Source organism: Bos indicus, chromosome 3 (assembly GCF_029378745.1).
Source record: "Bos indicus isolate NIAB-ARS_2022 breed Sahiwal x Tharparkar chromosome 3, NIAB-ARS_B.indTharparkar_mat_pri_1.0, whole genome shotgun sequence".
Lineage (NCBI taxonomy): Eukaryota > Metazoa > Chordata > Mammalia > Artiodactyla > Bovidae > Bos > Bos indicus.
Genome location: NC_091762.1, coordinates 32,570,987 through 32,587,041, shown reverse-complemented (window position 1 = coordinate 32,587,041; position 16,055 = coordinate 32,570,987).

Genomic DNA, 16,055 nt, shown 5'->3' with positions numbered 1-16,055 from the left:
GGGTGTTAGAATATTTGCATTATACATGAAGAAACAAGTTCAGAGATGTTAAGAAACTTGCCCAAGGTCACACAGTGAGGTAGAGTGAAATTTTCATTCACTCTGAGATGGGATGGGATGATGGGAACATTACCTCCAGGTTCTTGAGACATTGTGGGTGAGTACACCAGCAGTTTCTGTGGAGGCTTCTATGGAACTGACAAGTAAGTGGTCTGGTCCTCAAAGCCTTCCCTCACGTCCTCAGATAGATATCCTGTATGATTACAGTCAGGCCAGTCTGACAGGTGCTCCTAAAATGCCCTACCTTCCACATGAAGGAATTCCTCAAAGTCTATGTGGGTTTTGTTGTTGTTGCTTTTCTCCATATGGGACAGAGGCTTCCCATGATCAGTGTCCCAGCTACTAAAAGTCCTCAGAGATACAAATGACCCCCTAGATCAGTTCTACTGAAATGGTAAAAAAAAAAAAAAAAAAACTCCACCATTCACCATTGTAGAGGTAAAGAAGGTGCTCTGAAGATCATGTGAAAGTGAAAGTGAAGCTGCTCAGTCGTGTCCGACTCTTTGGGATTTTCCAGGCAAGAGTACTGGAGTGGGGTGCCATGTATGGCCCTGTAATTCCTCAAAGATCCTTAGACATTTTTACATTAAAAAATTTTTAATGACCAGTTGTCCAACACTTCAGACTTCTGGCAGGGAAGATACATTAATCTAACAAGCGAATCTTCTAAACATGTAAACGAGTCTTGCAAATCAGACAAATCCACCTGCTAAATTTGGCAACAGATATAACAAAACCAGAGCAGTGTGTGTGCGCTCAGTCGTGTCTGACTCTTTGTGACTCCATGGACTGTAGCCCACCATGCTCCTCTGCCCATGGGATTTTCCAGGCAAGAATACTGGACTGTGTCTCCTGCATTTCAGGAGGATTCTTTACTGCTGAGCCACTGGGGAAGTCCAACCAGAGCAGCACCATGAAGATAAATCACTTTACCTCAATGAACACAATTTACCAAAAGTACTGACCCCACCATTATCTGTTTATTGTCTCCTTGTTTATTTGTACATTTTCTTAGAACTACATATTTTTCTCATCCAACCAAGGAAAAAAAAACCAAAAAACCCTTAGTCCCATGACTGGAGTAACTAACATTTCAGAATCAGAGTTTGGTCTGAGACTCTGGATGACTAAACAAAGCTTACCTAATAATTCTAAGATCATTCTAGATGAGCCACAAATGAATAAACTGAACTATTCTTATGAAGTCTTCTCAATTCTATAGCTTTTCTTACAACATAGTACATCTTCTATCACCTTTTTGCTATTTTGGACAGTAATCTTTTGTAACACTTTTACTGAGATGTTTTCATCTCAGTCAACTTTCTTTCAGGCACACTATGTGGCATGCACAATCTTAGCTCCATGACGAGGGGTGGGAATCTGGGGCCCCTACCTGGAAACACAGAGTCTTAACCACTGGACCACCAGGGAAGCCCTTTCATCTCAGTACATTTTAATTCACTGATTTTAACTTCTCTTCTCCTTGTCAAAATTGCAATGAAATACCTTTATTGCCTGCAGTAAAATCTCTTTGTTTCTCTTTCTCATTTGTCTCATTCACCATATTCTGGCCATTTATTGATAGAAAGAACCCAGGCTTGTAGAATGTTCAGTCAGAAGGAACAGGTTCAGAGGCATTCCTATGGCCTCTCAAGGGCTGCCACCTCTGCAAGTACAGTCTCAGCAGTAGGAAAATCCCTGCTAGTCTGTGGCCTCCCAGACTGTGTGTGTGTGTGTGTGTGTGTGTGTGTGTGTGTGTGTGTGTGCACAGCCTTTTCATCACACAGCTAGTTAGTGGTTTTCAGGAGCCCTTGTCTTTAACCCAATGAAGGGGTCTGATAGATAACTGTCTTCAATTTTTTCCCTTTTTTCCCTTAATGAGCAGATACTACAGAAAGCAGTGAGCACTCAGCACAGCCCTAGAACACAGAGATCAATAAATACTTGTTCACTGATTAATGACATTGACCTCCAGTTGTCCACGTTCACCCTAACATCAGAGCCCCCAGCACACACCCACGAGTCTCTTCTTCTCCCCTCACCCCAGCCCAGCTCAGAAAGGAGCTGTGCTGAACAACCTTGACCATGGCCGCTGTGTAGGGGAAGCTAAGGAAATGATGAAAGACTTTGAAAGACAAGTAAGCGAAAAAAGGCAGAAGGTCACAAGGGGCAGGGAAGAGAGAAAGGAGGCTGGGTAGAGAGGCTGGGGGCAGGACAGCATCTCCTCACAGTTGAGGCTGCCCACTTGGTTCTCCGAGACTGCTCTCCTGCCCCACCCTTGGACTCCTGCAGATAATATTATTTTGTCTTATGTCTTGGTCATATTTAAAGAGATGGATACACAAAGGTGTGTGTATGTACGCATATACAGGCTCACATAGGTGCCTCATGGCTATTTAGCTATACATACCAAAAGGGGAGATCCAACCAGTCCATTCTGGAGGAGATCAGTCCTGGGTGTTCTTTGGAAGCAATGATGCTAAAACTGAAACTCCAGTACTTTGGCCACCTCATGCGAAGAGTTGACTCATTGGAAAAGACTCTGATGCTGGGACGGATTGGGGGCAGGAGGAGAAGGGGACGACAGAGGATGAGATGGCTGGATGGCATCACTGACTCGATGGATGTGAGTCTTAGTGAACTCCGGGAGTTGGTGATGGACAGGGAGGCCTGGCGTGCTGCGATTCATCGGGTCGCGAAGAGTCGGACACGGCTGAGCAACTGAACTGACTGAACTGAACTGAACCAAACTAACATGTGTCCCAAACTGCACTCTGCTGAATGGAGCCACACACATCCTGTGCCCTCAGGGAGCTGGCACTCTTGGGATGACATACAGATGCAAGGATAGGGACGGGCCTCCTATCCTCCTAGTGGATGCCTATATCACACTTTTCTAAGAGTTGAAAAAAGTTGCAGCCTACGTCCTCATTTCTCCCCTTCTCTCCTCACTTCATATCTCACTCTAACACTTTGTCATGCAGCTGTCATTTCCTGAGCATCTCCTGTGTCCCAGGCGCGCTGCTGAGTGTTGTGGATTGAACCCCACAAAACTGAACCTGGCTCCGAGGAGATCCCCTCTCAAGTGTTCAGAGGAGTTCCCACCGATGTAAATTGCAGGCTTCTTGCGAGGACCAATGGAAATTTTAGTTATGAACACGCTTTGAGTAACTGGATTATCCAAGCTGATATTACTGCCATATACAGAGTTCATGAGTGTCCTTGTAGCTGAGAGGAAGCAGAAGGTAACAGTACTGAGCACCGTCATGGACCGCACGAAGGCTGTGAGGTCTGAGCAGCAATCAAGTTTCGAGTAGGTGAGAAACCGTGAGCAGAGTCCCATAGTGAATGCTCTTTTTGTTATTGCTTTCTGCCCCCTCCCCACGTCTTGTGTAATATACAAAGGAAACCAAATGCAAATTGTTACTTATTCTATAGGGGCCCAGAGTCCCTGGCTGATCAGGAAATGGAAAGTATCGGTTGCCCTAACAACAGAGTCCAGGTTGCAAGAGACCTGTGTGTGGGGGGGGAGCAGGGGGGGCGGTAAGGAGGGGGGATGGTTGTTTACCAGCTTGTTCTGGGGAAGTAGGTGGAACCCTCACCCACAACACTAACCAGAGGAAACTGTTCCCCAAGGTTGTTATGCGCTTCCTGCCAGAGCACCTGACATTTTAGTTCAGGGCTGAGGTGTGCCTTCACCTCAAAATCTTTCCATAGATGGAGATGGGAGGGTTTGTGAATGACCAACCAACTGCCTCCCAGCTCAGACTTGAACTCTTCTTTCCTGCTGGCTGGAGGTAGAAGGAGCACCAGGCTTTTGGATTCCTGACTCTGCCATTTGAAAGCTGTGTTGAGGAGAGGGTGTAAAGCCCACTGGCTAGGAGGGTTACATAACCGTCTCCCATTCATTTTAATTTTCCCCCTTTCCTTCCCAGTTCCCAGGTTCCCTTTATCTCTTTTCCTGTTCAGCCAGCCAGAACTTAACATGTTTCGTACTTTATTTTGCAAAGAAGTTCTGTTTTCTTTGTTTCATGTTTTGCTCTCTAAACCAGATTCTGAGACCTAACTTTGCAAAATTGAGTGACTCTGCAAGTGTTTTGCTAGCAACAATAAAAGTCTTCTCCAGAAGGAATTCTGCCTCCAGTTTTAATATAAAATCCATTTTCCCCCCTCACGGCTACTATATTGGCTCTTCACTCTACACTTCCCTACCTCCCCTATTCCTCAAGGTAACCTAAAATGAATGAGAGGGCCAGCCTATCCTGCCGTCTCTACAGACTCTGCTCTGAGGATCACGTATAGTTTTGAAATTCACTGAAGCTCTTTAGACATCTCTACATTTAGAAATTTAAAATGACAAATCTTCAATGCTTCAAACATCTGGCAGGGGAGATATATTTATCCAAGTCCCCAGAGCATTGCTCCCATCACACGTCATTTTTTTTTTTGAACAAACTGAAACCAATCATGCCAACCCTTCTCCCCTCCATCTCCCTCCTCTGTCTTTCAGTCAGCTTGTTTATGAAGTCTTCCAAAATCACCACCGTCATGCCAGCGTCACAGCAGTACATGTTTATTATGTACCTCTGCCGAACACTGGGCAGGGTTTGTAACCAAATTGCAAAAAGCAATCTATGATAGAAATTGTCTATCACCAACCTAACACTCTTCCTACAGCTTGCCCCTTCTACTCTGCTAAAAAACCTCCATGTGTTTAGCTATCAGAAGTCTTCTGAATTTGGGGAGAGAAGATGTCTTACTCCGACCACAAGGACTGAATTTTCCTAGACCGTACATAGCGATCTATTCTCCTAAGTTTGGCTACTTGACCCAATGAGATACTAGGGGAAGTTTGCTGGATGGGGGTTCCAAGAAAGTTTTTGCTTTCGTGAGTTAAAAGGGACAGATTCAACTGCCAGAGCCCCTTTTGCCTTCTGCCATTGCTTCTTTCCTGAAATACCAACATCATGCCTGGAAGTACAATAGCTATCTTGGGACCATGGGACACAAGAAAAAGGACAAAGATACAGTCTGTTAAGTATGGTTTAAGGGAAAGACAGCAAAAGGCTGGTATACTAATGGTTACCTTGAGTAGTTGAACATCCTTGGTCTAACCAGTTATGTGAAACAAATAAGCCTCTATTTGTTTAGGTACTTAGGTTTCCTGTCATATATATCATACTGATGTATAGTTCTTGTTCTCCAGAAGAAATTAATGGCTCAGTGTATATTATACACCTTGACATCAATCTTGATTCCAAATTCAGTGCATGAAAAAAATGCCATCTGTGATGGACATGGGTTTGGGTGGACTCCGGGAGTTGGTGATGGACAGGGAGGCCTGGCGTGCTGAGGTTCATGGGGTCACAAAGAGTTGGACACAACTGAGTGACTGAACTTAACTGAACTGATTGTCCCTGCTGCTACTAACCTGGTTTAAGCCACCATTCTCTCTCACTCAGAATAATGTTGTGTTCCCTTGACAGACCACCTGCATCTACCCTTTTGCCTCTAGTCTATTTTTAACACAGCAACCAAAATGATCCCATAAATGTAAGTTAGATGGTATCACTCCCCTCATCAAAACTATCCAATGGTGTCCACGTTGCTCAGTGTAGAAGTCAATGTCCTTAGAGTGACCTGCAGGGCACCTGTCTGATTTCACTCCTGGTTTTAGACAGTTTCTGTCATGTCACCTTCAAATTTACTTTTTCTTTTAATTTTACTTTAATTTGAAACATAATTGACTTACAAATGTGTATCAATCTCTGCTATACAGTAAAGTATCAAGTTTACTTTCTACTTTAGGATCTAATCTACTTTTATGCCCATCCAGTTCATCATTTTGAATATTATATTTTTTAGCTCTTGAGGTTCCTTTTTTTTTTTATGGTTTCTATTTCTCTCTTCATTATTTCAACTGGTATACAAACACAGTGTGAAAGATATGGGTTACAGTTTTTTCTGGGGACTTACTGAGGACTCTAACCATAGAGACAGTCTCTCAGAGAGCTCTGAGGGCCTGCTTGGAAGAAGAAGGGGGAGACAGCATACATGTGATTTTGCAGAAGGGGGTACATTCAGTCAAGCATGCTGTTAGTCACACGGCAGGAATATCTTAGCTAATGATTTTAGTGCTTTCTAAGTATGGGAAGATGCAATAAATTGGGTTCATAAAATTATCTCCTGAAAATATCTGTCTGAAGGCCTGTTCTGCCAATTTTCACAGAGCACAAAGTGCCTCATTCCTGATTTCTGCCCTAAACTGCTTTCAGGGCATGTTGAAGGTCAGTGACTTTAGTGGCTAATGACTCAATCATTGTAAGGCCAGATGGTGAACAGCATTCTTTAGTTGCCAGTTGTATTTCTGTTTTTCTTTAAGTTCCTGGACGTGCTAATTATAGCTGCTTTAAGGACTTTGTGTGTCAATCTCCATTTTCTATGTCTATATACATATAACATTCTCATCCTGGTTGTTAGTCATATTTCCTGTATTTTGGCATATCTAGTAATTTTTTTATTGGATGCTGAACACGGGAACTGTTATGTCATTGAGTGTGTAGATTTTGTTGGCAGGCAGTCAATTTACTGGCAGATTGGCTTCAGTGTTTTGAAGCTTGTGTTCAGGCTTTGTTAGAGAAGGTCTCCAGCGTCTTTGGGCCAGCATGTCCTTTACTAAGGATTGAACCTTCTGAGGTCCCAGTTTAATTTACCAACTGCTCAACCAAGACTTTCTGCTCTGGTCAGTCTTACTTAATGTCTCCCAGCCCTGTGCAGGCTCTAGTGGGTGTTTAGTTTTCGGCTCTCTAGCGGTTTTTTTTTTTTTTTTCCCCTCTGTGATACATCTTCACCCATTCTTCTAGAGTTTAACACTTTGTGCATACACTTTGCGTTCAGTGAGGATCCAGAGGAAACACAGATTCCTGAAGCTCTTTTTCTGTACTGCTCCCTTGTCTCTGGGACTCTGTTGCACAATTTCTGTATCTCCCAGCCTCTTCCAACTCTAATCTTTGTCCTCTCAGCTCAGCGAGATCACGATTCTCTTAACAGGTTACCCTTCCTTGTGCTGCAGTCAGGAAATGGTCCCAAGGCGGAAATCCAGGAGAGCAGCTGGGCTCACCTCACTTGTTTTCCTTCTCTCTGATGTCATAGTCCTGCACTGCCTGCCGCCTACTGTTTGCCTGCATTTAAATATGTGAAATAATGGTTTCACAGTTTGATCTAGTTCTCTAGTTTATGGCATGAGGGTTACTCAGTCATCACTGGAAGTGGTGACAAACCCTTTTTAAACGTACAGTGCATTTCAGCCTCTGCACTAGCTACTAGGATATGGAGCTGAGTGTAAACATACTGGCACGTGGTGGAGGAACTGAAACTCAGAGTGGGGAAATAATTTGCCTAAGATAAAGCTGTTGCTGGTAACAGAAGGTGTGTCCAGGTGTTTTTCATTCTCAGGCTGGTCTTTATGTTCAGCCATATCATTTTTTCCCCCAACTTAGCGCCTCTGAGCACTTTTCCCTACTTGGTCCCTGTCTTCTAATGCTTGGAATACTGACTCTTCTTCAGCCAGCTCCCTTCCAATGCTTCCCCAACCCTGCTTTCAGACTATCTGGGAAAGGTCTTTCAGGTCCACATGTAACAGACCATTTATTTATTTATTTTGGTTTGAAACATAAGAAATCTGTTCTCCAGAAAGTTCTGGAGGCCAGAAGTCCAAAATCCAGATATTGGCTGGGCCACACTTCCTCCAGAGCCCCTGAGGAAGGACCCTTCCTTGTCTCCTCCAGCTCTGGCAGCCCCAGGTAATCCCTAACTTGGGGCAGTGTGACTTAATCTCTGCTTCTGTCTTCATATGGTCATCTACCCCCTGTGTCTGTGTCTAAGTCGTAACAGACAATTTAGAAGCACTGAGACACTCCAGCGGCAGCCAGTGGGATGAGCTTTGTGATTCTCCCCACTTGGACATCTGCTTCAAGTCTGTCCCAAAGGCCCTTCACGCCAACATGCAACAAGATGAGCCCAGGTCTAGGAAACTGTAAACAGTAACATGTTAGCAAACAGCATGCATCAAAAAACGAGTAATAAAGACCTGCCTCTGTGTGTCAGGCCTGGAGGGGCTGAGAGTCACAAATAAAAGGCCTCTTTTCTCCAGGAGCACGGAGTTCGAGGGACTTGTGTTTGGAAGCACATCTTGCTGCTGGTGCTTCAGGGCCTGCATCAGGTATAGATGTCTCCCTTTGCCAAGGTCATGCCCTTACCAGGGCAGCCCATATATGGGGGCTAATTTAGGTGGGAGGAGAAAGGCCTAGGCATTTCAGTCTGAAGGAGGACAACTCAGCTGGACACCACTTGTTCTAGAGCTCCTGGCCAGGTTGGCCAAAGCTTTGTCAGGGCTGCATCATGAGGCAGCTTCTCCCTCTGCCCCGTCCTGCCCCCATCCCTTCCTTTCACAGGTGATGACTCCTGATAAATGACTTGTGCTGTGATTCCACACCTGTTACTGGAGAACCTAACCTGTGTCATAGGGAACCACAGCTGGGCTTGGGCAGCTATGTGGAGTCCAGGTTCTCTGCAGCCAGGGTCTCGAGGTCAGGCAGTGGGTGATGACCTCACAGGAAGGTCACCCTACTACACAGGTTCTGTCTCCTCACGGCTCTCTACCTCCCTTCTTCATCAGTGTGACAGAAAATGGAAATAAACATCCAGAAGGTGTTGGAAAATAACAGATTTATTGAGTGTACATTCTCATACAGGTACTATACTAAATGCTTCACGTGTATGATCAGATTTAATCCCTCAGACAACCCCACAGGGGAGGTCATCTTATTATACCTATTGTGTAAAGAACTTTGTCTTCTCTGACCTGCATCTGCAAGAATTGGAGCAGGTCCATGGGCAATGATGTACGCTTATCTCAGGCCCCTCCAGGACTCTGACTCCAACTTCTATGGCACGAACCCCCTCACAACAGCTTGCTTTTCATCTCTGGCTGGTGCTTACATCCTTCTTTTCCTCCTTCCTCCCTCGACTTTCAATTCTGCAGATCTAGCAGCCCCTGCACGGGGCCCACTAACAAATCAGAGGCTCTTTCAGTGCTCAACCCCCACCCTCAAAAATAGAAAGGCAAGACGCACTCAGCCCACATCCTGTATTTGAGCCAAGTTCCCACCAGTGGTTCAACCTAGGCAAGCCTTTATGCAACATCTTTCAGCTTCCCACCAGCTTAGCAACCACCAACTTGGGGTCTCAAGAGTTCACTTGCTCATTCATCTGTTCAACAACGATGCACTACTGATAATGGGCCTACTGTGGACAGCAGCCAACTGGAAGAACACAGATGAATGGCTTATTCATTTATTCTCACCCCTGTTTATTTAATAAAGACTTAACTGAGATCTTATTCTGTTTGAAGCAAAGCCTTGAAGTTATGGAGGAGGAGGGAGAGAAAGAAACAGTATTTTAAATTGAAGTATAGTTAATTTGCCATGTTGTGTTAGTTTCTGCTATCCAGCAAAGTGATTCAGTTATACATATGTATGCATGAGCACGTGCGTCTACTCAGTCATGTCTGACTCTTTGCGACGCCATGGACTATAGTTGCCAGGCTCCTCTGTCCATGAAATTCTCCAGGCAAGAATACTGGAGCGGGTTGCCATTTTCTGCTCTAGGGGATATTCCTGTCCCAGGGATCAAACCCACGTCTCTTGCATCTTCTGCATTGGCAGGTGGATTCTTTACCATGAAGCCATCAGGGAAGCCCCTATACATATCTATACGTTCTTTTTTATATTCTTTGTTTAAAAAAGATTTATTTATTTACTTTGGGCTGTAGTGGGTGTTTTTTTGCTGCCTGCAGGCTTTCTGTAGTTGCGGTGAGCAGGGTCTACTCCCTTGTGGTGGAGCACAGGCTCTAGGTGACCAGGCTTCGGCGGTTGCAGCAGGTGAGCTCAGTAGTTGCAGCCCCTGGACTCTAGAGCACTGGCTCAGTAGATGTGGCACACGGGCTTAGCTGGTCCTCAGCATGTGAGATCTTCCTGGACCAGGGATCAAACCTGTACCTCTGGCTTTGTGAGGCAGATTCTTAACCACCGGACCACCAGGGAAGTCCTTATATCTTTTCCATTATGATTTATCACAGGATATTGAATATAATTCCCTGTGCTACACAGTAGGACCTTGTTTTACACACACACACATCCATTCTATATATAGTAGTTTGCATATGCTAACCCCAACCTCCCACTCCATCCCTCCCCCTTCCCCCTTGGCAACCACAGACCTGTTCTCTACGTCTGAGAGTCTGTTTCTGTAAGAAACAGTCCTGACCTCACACTCCACTTAGCAGAAAGGAGAAGGGCTGTTGTTGTTATCGTTTAGTCACTAAGTCATGTCTGACTCTTGGTGACCCCATGGACTATAGCCCATCACATTTCTCTGTCCATGGGACTTTCCAGGCAAGAATACCAGAGTGGGTTGCCATTTCCTTCTCCAGGGAGAAGGGCTGCTGCTGCTGCTGCTAAGTCGCTTCAGTCGTGTCCAACTCTGTGTGACCCCATAGCCGGCAGCCCACCAGGCTCCCCCGTCCCTGGGATTCTCCAGGCAAGAACACTGGAATGGGTTGCTATTTCCTTCTCCAATGCATGAAAGTGAAAAGTGAAAGTGAAGTCGTTCAGTCGTGTCCGACCCTTAGCGACCCCATCGACTGCAGCCTACCAGGCTCCTCCGTCCCTGGGATTGTCCAGGCAAGAGTACTGGAGTGGGGTGCCATTGCCTTCTCTGAGGGAGAAGGGCTAGAGTCCATTATTAAACTACATTACTGTTGTCCTGTCTCATACACAAAGTCCAGAAGACATTTTTAGTTCAGGTTTAACAGCAAAAAGGGTTCTCAGACAGATGGGTACTTCTTTTGAGAGGTATGGGTCTTTCTGTTTAGGTCCTCTGGGTGTGTCACAGGCCAGTTCCTCTCACCAGGGAGGAAATACCTCTTTCTGAACCTGCTCTCGCTCCTCCCCGTCATGGGCCCGAGGCCTGGCCTCATTTAGCCTCCCTGCCCTGTAGTGGGGCCTCTCTCAGCACACATCCCATTTGTCCCCAGGCTGACATGTGCTGAAAGAGCCTGTGTCTTCCTCTGCCTTGAGACACATTAACAAAAGCCCCCTTTCTGTTGCACCAAGCCTAGGCCTGAATCGGGTCCCAGATAGCAAAGTGGGAAGGTGCCAAGCCTCAGGAATGTGTGCAAGTTGGGGCAAACAAGAAAAACCCACTTGCCATATTTAAAACAGAACATTTCTTCATCCTTTTTCCCTCTGACTTTCCCTGGTGTTCTACCTGTTTCTCCCCACCACCCCCCCTTTTTTGGTTTGTACCTATTTCCACATTGAGCGGTGTCATTGACTCACTCCTATCTCCCTATTCCCTTCCCTATTAATCCTCCCAACTTTTCAGACATTTTTTATCCCAGGAAGAAACCGAGGGCGAGGGGGGAGACAGTGCCCAGGAGTTGAGCCTCCCACAAACTACCACCAGAGGGCGCTACTCCCCCTGGCCTCCTGCTGCCCGCGCACTCTCCCAGTCCAGGCTGGTGATGGTTCAGCCGCAGGGCAGGGGCCTGGACCCAGAATTCTACCTAAACCAATGCCAGTGCCTCACTTTCCTCACTGACTCATAAAAAGTCATCCTTCACGTGTATTTCCTCTTCTGGCAGAACTGGGTTCTGAATTTCCTCCTCAAGCAAATCCCTAAAAAGTGTATTTTTGACCAAACCTTGACTTAGTAAATAAAATTTTTTTCCCCACCTTTAGAAATTTGAGTCTTTCCTGGGGCTTGAAACAGAGCTGAACTTTGCCTTCCTCAGTTCAGTCTCTCAGTCGTGTCCGACTCTTTGTGACCCAATGGACTGCAGCATGCCGGGTTTCCCTGTCCATCACCAAATCCTGGAGCTTACTCAAACTCATGCCATCGAAACATCTCATCCTCTGTCATCCCCTTCTCCTCTTGCCATCAATCTTTCCCAGGATCAGGGGCTTTTCCAAGGAGTCAATTCTTTGCATCAGGTAGCCAAGGTATTGGAGTTTCAGCCAAAGTATTGGAGTTTAGTTTTGCCTTCCTGGCCCCTGTAAATCAAGGTGACCCAGAGTTGGCATTGAAATCTGGCTGTATAACCAAAATGGACATCCTCACACTCCCACTCCCCCGCCCCCATCTGGTGATTCTCGGTTCCTGTGATGCTGGTGAAAGCTCTCAGTGACTCTTGTTTCCACCTGAGACTTGCCTGAGGTCTGGCTGCAGTGCATGTTTCTGACTCTTCTTCTGCATCCTACCTAGCAAAGCCCACACCCTCTCTCTCTCGACCTATCTGAAGGTTTGCTGTTGGCAGGAAACCAGTCCTGTTCCTTTCAGGGCACTGCAGCCATTCTCCGGTTAGTCTTCATTTCAATTTGCACTACTCTGCTGGGTGCATTTTATTCTCTCTTCCTTCATCCTGCGTCTGACATAGCCCTCACCTATGTCCTCTTTCCTGGCTTAAATGCGTAAGACATAAATGAAGATCAACAGATAAGATTTCAAAACAAATTTTTTTAACTGCACAAAGAAGATATAAACAAAATATAGAGTAAACAAAATGATAACAATTGAAATAAATATGAGAAAGAAAAGGTTAATATGTGTAATATAGAGAAAACTCCTAAAAAACAATACCAAAAAAAAAAAAAAAAAGGACGATCCAGTAGAATGGTCAGGCAATAGTACTGGCCAATAAATAAATTAAATAGTTACCCAATATTTAATTTTAATATAAATTAAAATAAGGCATCATTGTTTAATTGAAAAGATATAAAAAACTGATAATAACTATTATTTGTTAGAAAGGGGATGATGGACACATTCTACATACTGTTAGAAGGAATATAATCGAGTAGCATTTTGAAGAGTAATATAGAAGTAGCAAATGCATGTTTTCTTGGTACAAACTCATCTCATTGAAGTATTTACTGTAATTGTGAAGTTTAGGAACTAAAACATCCGTCAGTGAGGAATTGTAGCTGTTGAAAAAGGCATAGAAATTGATATATCCTGATTGACCATTGTGAGGATGCTTTATCATAAATGGTTGAATGCATGTGTGTGAATGTGGAGAGAGAGAAACAGGGAGAGAGAAAGAAGAGAGTTAGGTGTGATATGTATTAAACAGTCACAGTGGTTTCTTTAGAGGATGATGAGCTACTTTAATTTTCTGCTTGGTATACTTTCTTACATATTGAATACTTGCATATACTATGCCAAAGCCTTTGACTGTGTGGATCACAATAAACTGTGGAAAATTCTTCAAGAGACGGGAATACCAGACCACCTGACCGGCCTCTTGAGAAATTTGTATGCAGGTCAGGAAGCAACAGTTAGAACTGGACATGGAACAACAGACTGGTTCCAAATAGGAAAAGGAGTACGTCAAGGCTGTATATTGTCACCCTGTTTATTTAACTTATATGCAGAGTACATCATGAGAAACGCTGGACTGGAAGAAACACAAGCTGGAATCAAGATTGCCAGGAGAAATATCAATAACCTCAGATATGCAAATGACACCACCCTTATGGCAGAAAGTGAAGAGGAACTCAAAAGCCTCTTGATGAAAGTGAAAGTGGAGAGTGAAAAAGTTGGCTTAAAGCTCAACATTCAGAAAACGAAGATCACGGCATCTGGTCCCACCACTTCATGGGAAATAGATGGAGAAACAGTGGAAACAGTGTCAGACTTTATTTTGGGGGGCTCCAAAATCACTACAGATGGTGACTGCAGCCATGAAATTAAAAGACACTTACTCCTTGGAAGGAAGGTTATGACCAACCTAGATAGCATATTCAAAATTAGAGACATTACTTTGCCAACAAAGGTTTGTCTAGTCAAGGCTATGGTTTTTCCTGTGGTCATGTATGGATGTGAAAGTTGGACTGTGAAGAAGGCTGAGCGCTGAAGAATTGATGCTTTTGAACTGTGGTGTTGGAGAAGACTCTTGAGAGTCCCTTGGACTGCAAGGAGATCCAACCAGTCCATTCTGAAGGAGATCAGCCCTGGGATTTCTTTGGAAGGAATGATGCTAAAGCTGAAACTCCAGTACTTAGGCCACCTCATGTGAAGAATTGACTCATTGGAAAAGTCTCTGATGCTGGGAGGGATTGGGGGCAGGAGGAGAAGGGGACGACAGAGGATGAGATGGCTGGATGGCATCACTGACTCGATGGACGTGAGTCTGAGTGAACTCCGGGAGTTGGTGATGGACAGGGAGGCCTGGCGTGCTGCGATTCATGGGGTCACAAAGAGTCGGACATGACTGAGCGACTGATCTGATCTGATATACTTTAGGGTTTTGTTGCAATGTACATTTGCTACAATTATCTCTTTTTTCCCCCCAAATTTTCAGTTTTGAATGAAAAGAACAATTTGTTTATGCATTTGTCTCCACCACTAAGAACATAAGTTATTGGAAAGCTGGAACCATATCATATTAATATTTATAAAGTAGATGACATAAATTAAACATTCTGTTAATCTATTTTGAATTGATTTTCTTTTACACAATTTAAAAGTTGCTGTTCAGTTTAGCATTCCTCCCTTGCCTATGGAGTATAATTTCTAAGACCACCAGTGAATGCCTGAAACAGTATATAGCACTCAACCTGATATATACTTTTTTTTTCTATACGGACATACCTATTGTAAAGTTTAGTTTATGAGTTAGGCACAGTAGGATAGTGTCCTAATGGCCTGCATGTCTACTCTTTCACTTTGGGCTATTATAAAGTAAAACAAGGGTTATGTGAACACAAGTGCTGCAGTGCTCAGACAGATGTGATATCCAAGGCTCCTAAGCGACTAAGCGAGTGCAGTGGGTAGAGGACATTTACACTCTGAATAAAGTAATGATTCACATACCAGGTGTGCTGGAGAGGGATGGACCAAGGTTTTATCATGCTGCTCAGAACAGCTCTCAATTTTAAACTTACGAGTTGTTCATTTCTGGAATTTTTCACGTAATATTTTCAGATCCTGGTTGACCACAAGTAACTGAAACCGTGGAAAATGAAACCAAGGAAAGCAAAACCATGGAGGAGAAGGGACCACTATACTTCATTTCCTGTAACATTAGTATTATACTTAGATGTAGAATTGATTCTTGAATAATGTGGGAGTTTGGGATGGCAGCCCTCTGCATAGTCAAAAGTCCACATAAAACCTTTACAGTTGGCCCATGGGTTCACGTCTGCGAATTCAACCACAGATTGTATAGCACTGTAGAATGAGCTTATTTTTTAAAATCCACATATAAGTGGACGCATGCAGTTCAAACCTGTGTTGTTCAGGGGTCAACTATATTTATAAATTTGTCTCCATAAGTACAAGTTTGTTGAGGCAGACCACATGCATCCTTTATAAAGCCTCTAGCAATTCATTGCAAAGTATAGACTTTGCATAAAGTTTGCTGAACTTGTTGAATGCTAAATAATTGCAAACCTTACTCACTGCTCAGACCTCATTTTTTTTCACTCATATTCTTCTTTTCCGCAGCGGAGCTTTGAGTCTAGAACATACTAATGCCTGTTGTAAAAGCATGAATCTAGTAAAGAATGTCTGTAATATAAGCTTTTTGAACAATGTAACAACAGAGCAGAAGTCCCTCTATTGTGGGACTTCTGTGAATAAAATCCACAACTTGAATCTGGAAGACTTGTTTAAGAAGAAAGTCTGCAAACAACTGCCATGACCTTGATAGAGAAAAGCAAAATATTATTGACTAAGTTTCCTTTTTTAGTCTGTGCTGTGTGCTAAGCTGCTTTAGTCATGTTCGACTGTGGGACCCTATGAACTTCAGCCCACCAGGCTCCTCTGCTCATGGGATTCTCCAGGCAAGAATATTGGAGTGGGTTGCTATGCCCTCCTCCAGGGGATCTTCTCAACCCAGGGATCAAACCCGCATCTCTCACGTCTCCTGCATT